The sequence below is a fragment of the Rhinopithecus bieti genome, unplaced genomic scaffold, assembly GCF_001698545.2.
Source record: "Rhinopithecus bieti isolate Rb0 unplaced genomic scaffold, ASM169854v2 scaffold_17182, whole genome shotgun sequence".
In the NCBI taxonomy this organism is placed as follows: Eukaryota; Metazoa; Chordata; class Mammalia; order Primates; family Cercopithecidae; genus Rhinopithecus; species Rhinopithecus bieti.
Genome location: NW_016808817.1, coordinates 134090 through 151574, shown reverse-complemented (window position 1 = coordinate 151574; position 17485 = coordinate 134090). Strand labels below are relative to the sequence as shown.

Sequence of the window (17485 nt, the reverse complement as noted above, 5' to 3'; positions counted from 1 at the left end):
GTCTCCCATGATTTCCTACTATGGCTGCCTCACCCAGATGTTTTTTGTTCATGGAGTCTTTGCCACAGAGTCAGCTGTTCTGTTGGCCATGGCTTTTGATCGCTATGTGGCCATCTGCTGTCCACTTCATTATGCATCCATCCTCAATGCCACCATGATTGGGAAGGTTGGTGTAGCATGTGTGATTCATGGTCTTCTCTTTGTTTTCCCCTTTGTCATCTTCATTGAATGCTTACCCTTCTGTGGACATCACATCATTCCCCACACCTACTTGTGAGCACACGGGCATAGCCAAGCTTGCCTGTGCCAGCATCAAGCCCAACACCATTTATGGTCTCACTGTGGCACTTTCAATCACTGGCATGGATGTGGTCCTCATTGCCACCTCTTGCCTCCTGATCCTGCTGACTGTGCTGCGCCTGCCCTCTAAGGATGCTCAGCTCTGAGCATTCAGTACTTGCAGAGCCCACATTTGTGTGATTCTTATTTTCTGTATTCCTGCCTTTTTTTTCCTTTTTCACTCACCGTTTTGGCCACCAAGTACCCCCTCACGTCCACACTCTACTTGCAAATCTCTATCTCCTTGTGCCTTCTGTTCTTAACCCCCTGGTCTAAGGCATCAACACCAGACAGATTCGCCTGAGACTATTTGGCTTTTTTTATGAGGAGGAGGTAACTATACTCTCTACATGCACAGAGGATTAATGGAAAAAGTTATAATTAATCTTTTACTTTCTTTAGCACCTCTTATCCTTGGACTAGAGGTTTCTGCTTCTGCTAATTCTAGCACACCAGTATCATGTATTATTGGAGAGTTTTTGAAGTATTTGTGAGAACCCATCTATACCTGCTAAATATGTAGAATATCCTTTTTCTATAAAATTATCCTGTGACCTGTAAATGGGCCTATAGGTCTTGAATATTTCCAGGGAAAGGCAATGTAGTTCACTTGAAAGTAAAAGGCAAGGAGAGTTATTCCCTCCATGTACTGAAATCTCATATGCTAGAGTTGAGGAATTGAGAACACACACACACACAGACACACACACACACACACACACACACACACACACACACACAATTAATTAATTATTGCCAGCATTTTCTTAGACCAGGAGAGTCTTCAGTGAGAGTTTCAGCCTAGGCCAGAGATTGCTGTGAGAATTCAACACCCAGGATTAGGTTGACAATACATGAGGAGGACTACAGGGGGAGAAGTCTGAAAGCACATAATTCCATGGGAACCCCATCATACTAGTTTCTCAAGGAAGTAGTCCAAAATATGTCACTTTTGGCCAGATGTGGTGGCTTCTATCTGTAATCCTAGCATTTTGAGAGGCCAAGGTGGGAGGATTGCTTGAGCTTAGGAATTCAAGACTAGCCTGGGCAACATGGCTAGACCCTGTCTCCGCAAAAAATTAAAAATTTAGCCAGGCGTGGTATCATGTGTCTGTAGTCCTAGCTACTCAGGAGGCTGAGGTGGGGGATCACTTGAGCCTAGGAGGTTGAGGCTGCAGTGAGCCATGTTTGTGCTACTACATTCCAGCACAGGGAACAGAGTGAGACCCTATCTTAAAATAAAATAATAATGAAAATGTCACTTTGTAGCTAATATAGTCACCTCCTGACTGATGACCTTTGCATTTTTCCTGGCATTTTAAGTGTGATGGACTTATCATGTAAATTATTCTGAGAGGCACTGTGAACTTGATCTAACCTTTTGTTTCCTCCATTAGTCTATAGCATTTTGGATATACAATGGTGCCTAGGACATTGAGTTTCCTGTTAATGCTATCCAGACTGATTGGATGACAGTAAACCTTTCCCAAACAACTGGCTGCCATGTTTTTAGCACAGGCTTACCTTCCACAAGAACTGATGCTCCCCCACTTGGAAAAAATAAATGCGAGTAACCAGTCTATTCTCCTATATAATGCAATAATATTCTCCAGCATCAATTTTTCATCATATATTGTTTATTACCAGAAACTCTTGATCTTTTAAGGCATTCATTCTACTTTTCAACTTCAGTATCTAAGTTTCTTTTTTTTTAAGAGTCTGAGATTGATCCCACCCACAGTTAACTTGGTTTGTAATGTGGTGTTTGATAAATAGGATCCTATAAACAGAGACCACAGTTTCTTTTATTATGTTATAGTAAAATATATATAACATAAACTTTGTTATTTTAATCATTTTTAAGTATATGATTTGTGACATTAATTACATTTACAATCTTGTGTGACTATTACCATTATGTCCAAGACTTTTTATCACCTCAAACAGAAACTCCATAACCACTAAGCAATAACTCCCCATTCCTCCTTCTATTCATGGCTGGAAATTTCTAATCTTCTTCTTGAAGAGAAAAACCCTATGCAGAAAGTTTAGAAATACTCTTCACTTATTTTTTCTTATAGTTGAACATCTATTCAGAAATATTTCTTGAGGATCAACTATATTCCAGACAATAACATAATTTCACAGGTGACTAAGGCCCAGTGTCAGACTTTAGGAAACCCATGATCTAGAAAGAGAGGAAATAATGTAATAACAACAAAATATGGCATTTTCAGTGATATAGTATAAAAGATACTATGGGAGTGAAGAGGAAAGTATGCATATGTTAAATAATGATATTTTGCACACTGAAGTAATTATCATTTTATGGATTCATCTTAATTCTAGACCCTTTTTTCCACTGGGCTGAAGCAAAAAGGTGCCACGTGTCCATAACATGAGATAATTTTTTTTTTTTGAGACTGAGTCTCCCTCTATTGCCCAGGTTGGAGTGCAGTGGCACAATCTCTGCTCACTGCAAACTCCACCTCCTGGGTTCAAGCCATCCTCGTGCCTCAGCCTCCTGCGTAGCTGGGATTACAGGTGCCCGCCACCACGCCCAGCTAATTTTTGTATTTTTAGTAGAGACAGATTTCACCATGTTGGCCAGGCTGGTCTTGAACTCCTGACCTCAAGTGATCCACCTGCCTCGGCCTCCCAAAGTGCTGGGATTATAGACGTGAACCACTGCTCCCAGTGAGAGAATATTTTTCATCTTCTCATGGTTCTCATGTTGACTAAGTAAGCCGTTTCTATGGAAAATTTTGTATCAAAATTAATTATAAAAGCTGCTGCTTGCATATTAAGGAAAGAAAAATTAAACAACTATGAAGACTATCTCCTCTGTTGGAAGTTATTAAAACTCACTTACTTAAGACAACAGGAAATATATCTATACTCAAAACTTAGGTTTATTAATCCTGCTACAGCAAGCAAGAAAGCATTCCAAAAGAGCCCCTGTGTAACTCAAACGAGTTGGGAGGGGATTCTTACATGATGTGAGCTTGTTGTGCTTGATAACTTTAAGGAGAAATCTTGGAAGTTTGAGAGGATTCCAGTTTGGATGTGGTCAAGCAATATGGGTAATTTGGAATTGTATATCAATATTTTTTAAATCTAGGAAATGTGAGAACAAAAGTGGGCTAGAATTAACACTGGTAAAGCAAAAGCAGTTACCCATGTTAGCAAGAAGAGTAATTCTGATCGGCTTTCTCTCAATCTTCTTCCAGACTTTGTCACAGAATGGCCTGTCTGTATTGTTCATATTCTTCAGGCTTTGTTTATGTTCAACAGGGGACAACATGTACTAAATTCTGGTGGATTTATTTTTTTAATCTTTCATTGTCCCCTTTTGGCCAAAAGCAGATGAGAACAGCCTTCAACACATTAATTTGTGCATTCCAGTTAACCATTGTCAGAATTGTACTGATAGAAGGTTGCTCAGAAAACAGCCTGTAGTCCTGCATGTTTCTTTTGTTAAATGATAATCTATTGAATAACATAATATGACAATGACTATGCAGTAGTTTTTAAGACTTCAGATTGGTCTTGTATTGTACTGAACAAATGCCATACAGACTATGACCAGCAAGTCAATGATTCGTAGTTTATGTAGTAGGCTATGGAACCAGAGACCTAGATCACCAAACTCAGGCCACATAAAAACATAATCAAATTCCGTTTCAGTTTATTTTTGAGATCCAGGAGACTTTCCTTTAGCTTAACGACACTGTTTCACCTAAAAGGTGGTATTCGCATGGGTACTACAGAAGGTCTTAAGTGTGCCAAATGTCTCCTTGGCTAGCTAAGAAGAAAATGGTTAGTGTTTTTCTGACTATGGGAGGAGCAGTCTGAGACAGTGGACAGGAAGAGGGAGTTAGCTCCCTTTCCAGGAACTTCCTGACTAACCCATACCTACTCATTTTGGAAGTCCCTCTAGATGTTCTTCTCGGGAAAATATAGTTCACTAGAAGGCTATAGGTTTTAAATATTTGAAAACCTGTAGGCATTACTCCTTTGTTGCAAGAGAGATTTATGTGTGTCAGGTACGCAGAAGTCCGCCTTTAGAACACAAACATCATTGTTATTGTATCATTTATTACCACAAGATTGGAACAATTTTTTATTTTTTTCAAAAGGAGGAAATTATCTTTGGAATGACGTCGAACCTGTAAAACAGACTAGAGATTACATGAAAATACTCACTACTGTAATAAAAATTGTCCCAATATTTGTCACTACCTCTACTGACCTTGAATATACTGCAAATGATGAAATAAATTTAGCTTATGTATTGTGTTGACTCTAGGTCCGGTCTAATATTTAAAATATTAACGATTGAGGTCAGTGACGTGAGGAAAGTATGATACCAAAAGGAACTTGAGGAAGAAAAATTGTCTTCTTGAATATTTGAAGGAAGAGTTAATAATTGTTTGGGGGATGACAAATCCAGCATTCAGAGGAGTAGCTGTGGTCACACAGATGTGGTCACACATGCCCCCCAACCCCAGCCCTATCCAGGTATTATTTTGCTTTAAATAGCAGTGAAACACATTATGAGATTAGGCTGTGATTACAGTTAAAACATGTTTAAATGCATTTAGAAACCCTTAGGCAACCACTAAGATATATCAAATTAAGATGACAAAAAATTTTAGCAATAAGGCAAAAAAAAGGAGAACAGAGATACAAAAAGTTAATCTTGGTCTGTTGTCTTGGCATGAGAAAGTACACTTCACACCATCATCTGCTAATCAGAAAATTTCGGGTTAACCTTTGCCGTGTAAGGGTCATCTGCTTCTGGAAGATCCTGAAAAATCTTCAGTTTAAGGTTCCAATAAGTATGTACTTACTAACAGTTTTCATTGAAAAAGGCCAATAACATTGTGAGTTGGAAACATGTATGTAATAATCAATCCTTTGAGGCTTTACTGCTTTGCTGGTTGTTAACAGTACTTGAGAAATTTTCTCCAGTGTGAATCAATGTTAATATTTTTCTGGTGTTTCTAAAATATCTAGTTTCCTCTTTTACCATTATTTGTAGAAAATAAATAAGTGGCAGGTGAGGAAAAGTGGTTCTTATATGTCGATGATAAGCTTAAACAACTCCAGTCAGTGTATCATGTTAACCCACATTATCAAAATCAAGAAGTAAATTCCCAATTGATACAAAACGCGTAATTAACTTTTAAGAATTTTTCATCTGTAATCATTCTGGCAATAAGAATATATTATTGAAAATGAAGCCACTAATATTTAGGCCTCTTATTTATTCCATGATGTATATCATAAATACAGTTTCTGTGTCTATATTTGAACATAAACATAAATATGTTTTATTTAATGTAAAAGTAAACAGTCATTAAAATATGTAAATTCTAATTTGGAAAGAGAAAAGCACTTTCACAATAGAATTAATTGAAATTTCGGGAAGTCTTCAGGATTTTCTAGGTATAGAATCACATTGTCAGCAAAGAGAGAATTTGACTTCTTCTTTCCCTATTTGGATACCTTTTATTTCTTTCTCTTGCCTAATTCCTCTGGCTAGAACTTTCAGTACTAAGGGAATGATGAGAGTGAATAGGAATGATGAGTGTGGGCATCCTTGTCTTGTTTCAGTTTCAAGGGGCGTGGTTTCAGCTTTTGCCTGCTCAGTATGATGCTGGCTGTGGGTTTGTCATTGATGACTCTTAATATTTTGAGGTGTGTTCTCCCATGCCTATTTGATTGAGGGGTTTTAGCATGGAGGAATGTGGGATTTTATTAAAATCTTTTTCTGCACCTATTGAGATAATTATGTCGTTTTTGTTTTTAATTCTGTTTATGTGGCAAATCACACTTATTTATATGTATATGTTGAACCAACCTAGCATCCTAGGAATGAAGTCTACTTGATGATGATGAACTAATTTTTTGATGTGCTGCTGGATTTGGTTTGCTAGTATTTTCTAGAGGATTTTGGCGTCAGTGTTCATCAGGGGTGTTAGCCTATAGTTTTCCTTTTTCATTGTGTCTTTGCCAGGTTTTGTTGTCACGGTGATGGAGGCTTCATAGAATCAGTTAGGGAGGAGTCCCTCCTTGATTTTTTTAGGATATTTTCAGTAGAATTGATACCAGCTCTTCTTTGTATGTCTGGTTAAATTCAGCTGTAAATCTCTCTGGCCTGGAGGTATTTTTGGTTTAGGTTTTTTGTTTGTTTGTTTGTTTTGTTTTTTTATTAGTGGTTCCATTTGGAACTCAATTTTGGTGTGTTTCAATTTCTTCCTGATTCAATCTTGGTATGTTATCTGTTTCCAGGAATTTATTCATTTTTTCTATGTTTTCCAGTTTTTGTACATAGAGGTGTTCATAATACTCTCTGAGGATCTTTTGCATTTCTGTGATGTCAATTGTAATGTTGCCTTTGTCATTTCTGATTGCACTTGTTTATATCTACATATGGTTTGGCTGTATCACCACCCAAATCTCATCTTGAATTGTAGCTCTCATAATCCCCACATGTCGTGAGAGGGACCCAGTGGGAGGTAATTGAATCATAGGGGTGGTTACCTCCATGTTGTTCACTTGATAATGAGTGAGTTCTCATGAGATCTGGTGGTTTTATAAGGGACTTTTCCCCTCATTGCTCTCATTCTTCTCTTTGCTGCTGCCATGAGAAGAAGGACATGTTTGCTTCCCCTTCCACCATGATTGTAAGTTTCCTGAGGCCTCCCCAGCCATGCTGAACTGTGAGCCAATTAAACTTTTTTCCTTTATAAAATACCCAATCTGGGATATGTCTTTATTAGCAGCATGAGAATGAACTAATACAGATCTTTATTTTTTTCTTTGCTAATCTAGCTAGTGGTCCATCAATCTTATTCAGCCTTTCAGAGAATCAACTTTTGGTTTTGTTTATTCCTTTTATGAATTTTTCTGTCTCACTTTCACTCAGTTCTGCTCTGAAAATGTATTTCTTTACTTTTGTTAACTTTAGGGGATTAGTTTGTTTTATTTTATAGCTCCTCTTGGTTTTGGCTTGTTAATTTGAAATCTAAATATGTGAGGTAGGCATTTAGCACCATAAACTTTTAACACTGCTTTTGCTGTATCACAGATTTTTGTATGTTTTGTCTCTGTTTTCACTTACTTCACAGATTTTTTAAATTTCTACTTTAATTTTACTGTTTATTCAGAAGCCATTCAGGAACAAGTTGTTTAATTTCAACTTAATTATGTGGTTTTGAAAGATCTTCCTGGTATTTATTTCCATTTTTATCCACTGTGATCCAAGTGTACGGTTAGTATAATTTTGATTTTTTTGAATTTATTCAGACTTGATTTATGGACCAGCATGTGGCTGATCTTGTGGTATATTCCTTGTGCAGATCAGAAGAACGCATATTCTGTGGTTATTGGGCGGACCAATCTGTAGATGTGTATTACATCCAATTGGTTCAGTGTCAAATTTAAGTCCAGAATTCTTTTGTTAGTTTTCTGTCCTGATGATCTAACACTGCCAATGAGGTATTGAAGTCCCCCACTATTATTATGTGGCTGAGAAGTAGACCCTAATCCAATAGTAGGGAGCTTCAACACCCCACTTTCAGCATTGGACAGATTAGGCACAATATCAATAACAAAACATAGAACTTAAACTGCAATATCAACCAAGTGTAACTAACAAACATTTAAAGAATTTTTTGTCCAATAACTTCAACTATTCGTTTTTTTAATCAGGACATGGAACATATGTTTTAGGATATACCATATTGTAGGGCAGGAAACATGTTAAAATTTTTAAAAATTCAAAATCATATCAAGCATCTTTTCATACTACAATGGAATAAAGGTAGACATAAATAACAAGAGGAAAATCAGAAACTGTACATACACATAGAAATAGACAATGTACTCTTGAATGACCAGTTAATTTCTTTATTGAAAATGAAACTTTATTGAAAATGAAACAAATAAAACTAGAAGAAAATATACTAAAACCTATGGGATGTAACAATAGCTGTACTGAGAAGAAAGTTTATAGCAATAAATGCTTACCATTAGAAAAGTAGAAAGATTTTAAATAAACAACTAATAATGCACCTCAAGAAAGGAGGAAAGCAAGAACAAACAAAATCCAAAATTAGTAGAAATAAGAAGTAATGAAGAGCAGAACAAAAATAAACAAAATAGAGAATAAAAATGCAGTACTAAAGATCAACCAAATGAAATGTTGGTGTTTTGGAAAAATAAAATTGACAAACCATTAGCTAGACACAGAAAAAGAGAGAAGATGCAATTAATAAAATTAGAAACAAAAAAGTAGACATTGCAACGGATATCACAGACATACAAAAGATTATTAGAGACTACTATAAACAACTCTAAACCAACAAATTGGAAAACCTAGGGAAAACTGATTAAATTCTTTGGCATATATAACTTACCAAAAGTGAACCGGGAAGAAATAGAAAACCTGAATAGATCAGTAACAGGAAATGAGATTAAAATTTTTTTTTTTTATTATTCAAGTTCTAGGGTACACGTGCACAATGTGCAGGTTTGTTACATATGCATACATGTGCCATGTTGGTGTGCTGCACCCATTAACTCATCATTTACATTAGGTATATCTCCTAATGCTATCCTTCTCCCCTCCCTCGACCTCATGACAGGCCCCGGTGTGTGATGTTCCCTATCCCAATAACAGAGAATGAGATTTACTCAGTAATACAAGTCTCCCAATGAAGGAAAGCCCGAGACAAGAGGACATCATTATTAAATTCCACAAAACGTTTAAAGAAGGACTAACACCAATTCTTCTCATACAATTTCAATAATTTGAAAAGGAGAGACTTCTTCCTAACTCATTCTACCAAACCAGCATTACCATGATAGCAAAACCAGATTAGCACACAACTAAATAAACAAGCAAAAACCAACAGGCCAGAATCCTAATGAACATAGATAGAAAAACTCCCAAGAAAGTACTAGAAAATTGAATACAACAGCACATCAAATAGATTGAACAACATGATAAAGTGGTATTTACTTCAGAGATGCAAAGATAGTTCAACATATCAATAAACACAAGAAATCAATAAACATAATCTATCACATCAATAGAATAAAAAACATAGAATTATCTCATTAGAGAAAGAAAAGCATTTCATAAAATTTAATATCTTCCCATGATAAGAACTCTCAACATATGTATAGCAGAAATGTACCTCTATGCAGTAAGGGCCATATATGACAATCCTACAGATAACACCATACTCGATGTGGAAAAGCTGAAAGTTCTTCCTCCATGAAATGTAACAAGACAAATATGCTCACTTCCACCTCTCCTATTCAACACAGTGCTGAAAGTTCTAACCAGAGAAATCAGGCAAGAAAAAAAACAAAGGGCATCCATAATGGAAAAGAGGAAATCAAATTTTCCCTCTTTGCAGATGGTATGATCTCATATAGAAAACTTAAAGACTCCACTGAAAACTCCTAGAACTGACAAATTCAGTAAAGTTGCAGGATATAAAATCAACATAAAACAATCAGTAATTTTTTATAAACCAATAGTGCACAAACTAAAAAAAAAAATCAAGACAGCAATCTCATATACAGTAGCTACAAAAAAAACCCAACTTTTTTGATCTTTTAATAATACCCATTCTGACTGCTGTTAGAGAATATCTCATTGTGATTTTGATTTGCATTTCTCTAATGATTAATAATATTGAGCATTTTTATATGCTTGCTGGCCACATGTATGTCTTCTTTTGAAAAATGACTGTTCATGGTTCTTGCCCTACTTTTTAATGGGGTTGTTTGGTTTACTTGTTAATTTAAGTTTCTTATAGATTCTGGATATTAGACCTTTGTCAGATGCAGATGCTGGAGAGGTTGTGGAGAAAAAGAAATGCTCATATGCTGCTGGTGGGAATGTAAATTAGTTCAGCTATTGTGGAAAGCACTGTGGCAATTTCTCAAAAAACTTGAAAAAGAAGTACCATTAGACCCAGCAATCACATTACTAGGTGCATACCCAAAGAAATATAAATTATTCTACCTTAAAGACACATGCACATGTACGTTCTTCACAGCACTTCTTACAATAGCAAAGTCCTGGAGTCAAACTACACGGCCATCAATGGTAGACTGGATAAAAAAAATGTGCTAAACATACACCATGGAATACTATACACTCATGAAAAATGAAATCATACCCTTTGCAGCAACATGGATGCAGCTGGAGGCCATAATCCCAAGCAAACTAACACAGAAACAGAAAAATAAATACTGCATATTCTCATTTATAAGTGGGTGCTAAACATTGAGTACATGTGGACACAAATAAGGGAACAATATAGATACTGGGGCCTACTTGAGGGTGGAGGATGGGAGGAGGGAGAGGATAAAAAAGTTACCCATCAGGTACTATGCTTATTACCTGGGTGACAACATAATCAGCACACCAAATCCCTGTGACATGCCATTTACCTGTGTAAGAAACCAGCATGTGTATCCCTGCACGTAAAATAAAAGTTAAAAAGTTTTTTTTTTTCTTAAAGAAAAAGGAAGAGAGAAAGAGCAGAGAAAATGCTTTGAGATATTTGGAATTTGGCTAACTACACTTGTGAGTTCTAAAAGGGCAAACAGAAGAGGTTTGATTTGAGAGATGAAAGAGATTGGGAAAGGAAGCAAGATAGACATTGTATTACAGAATATGTGGAAAGTTCTCTTCAGTTTTAGTTTCATTTAAAAAAGTGGAGAATTGAAACCATTAGCTAAATGATTCAGTTGTTTGTTCTGCTCAGAATTTTAGATTATTATGTTAATTTTACTGTTTAGCTTGTATTGTGCAGTTATAATTTCATATATTATCAAAGATGAAACATACAATAATAAAGAGAAGAGATAAAAACTGAAAAAATAATAAAATAACTAGGATTAAATTTAACCAAGCAGGTGAAAACTTCTACAATGAAAACTGCAACACATTGATAAAATAAATTAAAATGGGAAAAACGGGAAAGGTATCTCATGTTCATGGATTGAAAAAATTACTATAGTAAGTAGTATAGCATAGTTATACTGTCCAATGTAATTGACAGACTCAATGCAATCACTGTCAAATACCAAAAGCATTCCTCCCATGAATAGAAAAAACAATCCTAAAATTTGTATGGAACAAAAGGCCGTGAATAATCAAAGCAATCCTAAGAGGGTGAAAGAAGCTAGAAGTATCATACTGCCTGACTTCAAAATACAATATAAGTCTAGATTAACCAAAATATCATGGCAATGGTATTAAAACAGACACATGGACCAATGGAACTGCATAGAGAACCCAATAATAAATTCCCAAACTTACAGCCAAGTGATTTTCAACTAAGGCACCAAGAATACACGTTGGGAAAAGGAAATTCTCTTCAATGAATGGTGCTGGGTAAACTGGATATTCATATGCTGAAGAAAGAAACTAGACCCTATCTGTCATCATATATTAAAATCAACTCAAAATGAATTAAAGACTCAAATGTAACACTTAAATCTATAAAAATACTAGAACAAAATATAAGGAAAAAGCTTCATGACATTGGAATGGGTGAAGATTTTATGGGAAAGACTTTAAAGCACAGGTAATGAAAACAAAAATAGGCAAATGAGATTATATCAAGTGAAAGAGCTTCTGCACAACAAAGGAACTGACAGAATGAAGAGACAACTTGTAGAATGGGAGAAGGTATTTGCAAACTATCGATCCTACGAGAGATTAATATTAAGAAAGTACAGGGAACTCAACAGCAAAAAACAAATAATTTGATTAAAAATAAGCAAAAGATCTGAGCAGACTTTTTTTTTTTTTTTTTTTTTAAAGAAGACATACAAATAGCCAAGTATGTGAAAAAAAATGTTCAACATCGCTAATCATCAGGGAAATGCAAGTCAAAACCACAAAGAGAGATAATCTCATTCCAGTTAGAATGACTACCATCAAAAAGGCAAAAAGTAACAAATGCAGGCAAGGATTTGGAGGAAAGAGAACTCTTTAATTTTTTTTTTTTTTAATTTTACTTTAAGTTCTGGAATACATGTGCAGAATGTGCAGGTTTGTTACGTACGTATAAATGTGCCATGGTGGTTTGCTGCACCTATCAACCCATCGTCTAGGTTTTAAGCCCCACATGGATTATGTTATTTGCCCTAATGCTCTCCCTCCCCTTGACTCCCACCCCCCGGCAGGCCCTGGTGTGTGATGTTCCCCTCCCTGTGTCCATGTCCATCTCATTGTTCAACTCCCACTTCTGAGTGAGAACATGTGGTGTTTGGTTTTCTGTTCCTGTGTTAGTTTGCTGAGAATGATGGTTTCCAGCTTCATCCATGTCCCTGCAAAGGACATGAACTCATCCTTTTTAATGGCTGCATAGTATTCCATGGTGTATATGTGCCAGATTTTCTTTATCCAGTCTATCATTGCTGGGCATTTGGGTTGGTTCCAAGTCTTTGCTATTGTAAGTAGTGCTACAATAAACATACATATGCATGTGTCTTTACAGTAGAATGATTTATAATCCTTTGGGTATATACCCAGTAACGGGATTGCTGGGTCAAATGGTATTTCTGTTTCTAGATCCTTGAAGAATTGCCACACTGTCTTCCACAATGGTTGACCTAATTTACACTCCCACCAACAGTATAAAAGCATTCCTATTTCAGAGGAAAGAGAACTCTTACACGCCATTAGTGGGAATGTAAATAAGTAGAGGCATTATGGAAAACAGTAAGGCATTTTCTCAAAAAACTAAAAACTAGAACTACCAGATATGACCTAGCAATTGTAGTGCTGAGTATTGAAAAGAAAAAAATCAGTATGTCAAAAATATTAATACATCTGAACTCCCATGTTTTTTGCAGAATTATTCACAATAGCTAAAATATGGAATCAACCTAAGTGTCTATCAACAGATGAATGGATAAAGAAAAGATGGTATATAGACAAAATGAAATACTGTTTAGCCATAAAAGTAAATGAAATTCTGTCATTCATGGCAACACAGATGAGGTTGGAGGACATTATCTTAAGTGAGATAAACCAGGCACAGAAAGATAAAATCACATGTTTTCATTCATATTTTGCAACTAAAAGGTTGCTCTCAAGCAGAGTAGAAAGATGACTATAAGGGGCTATGAATAATCAGTGGAGCACAAGATAGGAATATGTTGGTTAACAGATACAAACTTACAATTTGATAGAAGAAATACATTCTATTGTTCTATAGCACTGTAGGGTGACTATAGTTAACTCTAATTTATTGTATATTTTCAAATAGCTAGAAGAGAGATTTTGGATGTTCTCAACGCAAAGACATAATAAATGATTGAGGTGATGGATATAATAATTACCTTAATTTGATTAATATACGTTGTATACATGCATTGAAATGTCATTTTCTACTGCATAAATATGTACAGTCATTGTACATCAATTAAATATAAAATAAAATTAAAAGTATGGAGGTATTTAAATATCATTTTAACTCAATTTGGTATTTATGTAAGGTTTTAATGATAACTAAAATATGTAAATTATTATTTAATTTGTTACATGAAGCCCCTATCATTTGAAATAGTGTAAGACTTTGGCAAGTAAGATCCTTCAAAAGATACCAATTATTAGAATTTTATGGAATTAAACATCACTTTATATTTTATAATCTTTAAAATAAAATGTTGATATATTAAAAAATATAGGACATTTAGAAAGTTTAAATTATGAGAACGTAACTCAGTTTTGTATAAACTAGTATATTGTGTTAACATCATCATGGCTTGGTAAAATCAAAGAGAAAATGTAGAGTTGAGGTTTTAAAAAATTAATAATTTAATGTATCCCCAATTTATCTAGTCAACAGAAATATTGACCAAACTTTTAAAACAAAATTCATAAACCACTATGTTTATGAAACAATGTTAAGACCTCTTTAACTCATGTAGAAAATCTGCATCTTGCTGCAGAAAAGGCCTTTGACAAAATTCAACAGCCCTTCATGCTAAAACTCTCAATAAATTCGGTATTGATGGATCATATCTCAAAATAATAAGAGCTATTTATGACAAACCTACAGTCAATATTATACTGAATGGGCAAAACTGGAAGCATTCCCTTTGAAAACTGGCACAAGACAGGGATGCCCTCTCTCACCACTCCTATTCAACATAGTGTTGGAAGTTCTGGTCAGGGCAATCAGGCAGGAGAAAGAAAGAAAAGGTATTCAATCAGGAAAAGGGGAAGTCAAATTGTCTGTGCTTGCAGATGACATGATTGTACATTTAGAAAACCCCATCATCTCAGCCCAAAATCTCCCTAAGTTGATAAGCAATTTCAGCAAATTATCATGATACAAAATCAATGTGCAAATCATGAGTGAACTTCCATTCACAATTGCTACTAAGAGAATAATATGCCTAGGAATACAACATACAAGGGATGTGAAGAACCTCATCAAGGAGAACTACAAACCACTGCTCAATGAAATAAAAGAAGATACAAAGGGAAGAACGTTCCATGCTCATGGATAGGAAGAATCAATATCATGAAAATTGCCATACTGCCCAAGGTAATTTATAGATTCAATGCTTTCCCCATCAAGCTACCAATGACTTTCTTCACAGAATTGGAAAAAACTATTTTAAAGTTCATATGGAACCAAAAAAGAGTCTGTATAGCCAAGACAATTTTAACCAAAAGAACAAAGCTGGAGGCATCACACTACCTGACTTCAAACTATACTGTAAAGCTACAGTAACCAAAACAGCATGGTACTGGTACCAAAATAGATATATAGACCAATGGAACAGAACAGAGGCCTCAGAAATAGCACCACACTACCTCAGAATAACGTCTACAAGCATCTGATCTTTGACAATCCTGACAGAAACAGGCAAAGGGGAAAGGATTCCCTATTTAATAAATGGTACTGGGAACACTGGTTAGCCATATGTAGAAAACTGAAACTGGATCCCTTCCTTACACCTTGTACAAAATTAACTCAAGATGGATTAAAGACTTAAATGTAAGACCTATAACCATAAAACCCTAGAAGAAAACCTAGGCAATACCATTCAGGACATAGGCATAGGCAAAGACTTCATGACTAAAATGCCAAAAGCAATGGCAACAAAAGCCAAAATAGACAAATGGGATCTAATTAAACTGAAAAGCTTCTGCACATTAAAAGAAACTATCATCAGAGTGAACAGGCAACCTACAGAATGGGAGAAAATTTTGCAATCTACCCATCTGACAAAGGGCTAATATCCAGAACCTACAAAGAACTCAAACAAATTTACAAGAAAAAACAACCCCATCAAAAGTGGGCAAAGGATGTGAACAGACACTTCTCAAAAGAAGACATTCGTGCAGTCCACAGACATATGAAAAAATGCTCATCATCACTGGTCATTAGAGAAATGCAAATCATCTTAAGTGAGATAAACCAGGCACAGAAAGATAAAAATCACATGTTTTCATTCATATTTTGCAACTAAAAAGGTTGCTCTCAAGCAGAGTAGAAAGATGACTATAAGGGGCTATGAATAATCAGTGGAGCACAAGATAGGAATATGTTGGTTAACAGATACAAACTTACAATTTGATAGAAGAAATACATTCTATTGTTCTATAGCACTGTAGGGTGACTATAGTTAACTCTAATTTATTGTATATTTTCAAATAGCTAGAAGAGAGATTTTTGGATGTTCTCAACGCAAAGACATAATAAATGATTGAGGTGATGGATATAATAATTACCTTAATTTGATTAATATACGTTGTATACATGCATTGAAATGTCATTTTCTACTGCATAAATATGTACAGTCATTGTACATCAATTAAATATAAAATAAAAATTAAAAGTATGGAGGTATTTAAATATCATTTTTAACTCAATTTGGTATTTATGTAAGGTTTTAATGATAACTAAAATATGTAAATTATTATTTAATTTGTTACATGAAGCCCCTATCATTTGAAATAGTGTAAGACTTTGGCAAGTAAGATCCTTCAAAAAGATACCAATTATTAGAATTTTATGGAATTAAACATCACTTTATATTTTTATAATCTTTAAAATAAAATGTTGATATATTAAAAAATATAGGACATTTAGAAAGTTTAAATTATGAGAACGTAACTCAGTTTTGTATAAACTAGTATATTGTGTTAACATCATCATGGCTTGGTAAAATCAAAGAGAAAATGTAGAGTTGAGGTTTTTAAAAAATTAATAATTTAATGTATCCCCAATTTATCTAGTCAACAGAAATATTGACCAAACTTTTAAAAACAAAATTCATAAACCACTATGTTTATGAAACAATGTTAAGACCTCTTTAACTCATGTAGAAAATCTGCATCTTGCTGCAGAAAAGGCCTTTGACAAAATTCAACAGCCCTTCATGCTAAAAACTCTCAATAAATTCGGTATTGATGGATCATATCTCAAAATAATAAGAGCTATTTATGACAAACCTACAGTCAATATTATACTGAATGGGCAAAAACTGGAAGCATTCCCTTTGAAAACTGGCACAAGACAGGGATGCCCTCTCTCACCACTCCTATTCAACATAGTGTTGGAAGTTCTGGTCAGGGCAATCAGGCAGGAGAAAGAAAGAAAAGGTATTCAATCAGGAAAAGGGGAAGTCAAATTGTCTGTGCTTGCAGATGACATGATTGTACATTTAGAAAACCCCATCATCTCAGCCCAAAATCTCCCTAAGTTGATAAGCAATTTCAGCAAATTATCATGATACAAAATCAATGTGCAAATCATGAGTGAACTTCCATTCACAATTGCTACTAAGAGAATAATATGCCTAGGAATACAACATACAAGGGATGTGAAGAACCTCATCAAGGAGAACTACAAACCACTGCTCAATGAAATAAAAGAAGATACAAAGGGAAGAACGTTCCATGCTCATGGATAGGAAGAATCAATATCATGAAAATTGCCATACTGCCCAAGGTAATTTATAGATTCAATGCTTTCCCCATCAAGCTACCAATGACTTTCTTCACAGAATTGGAAAAAACTATTTTAAAGTTCATATGGAACCAAAAAAGAGTCTGTATAGCCAAGACAATTTTAACCAAAAA

At 35.0% G+C, this 17485-nt stretch overlaps 1 pseudogene; it reads left to right on the top strand.

Moving 5' to 3' along the window:
• Positions 1–7: 7 nt before the first annotated feature.
• On the top strand, positions 8–446 carry LOC108538960 (olfactory receptor 52D1-like; annotated as a pseudogene).
• The last annotated feature ends 17039 nt before the right edge of the window (positions 447–17485 follow it).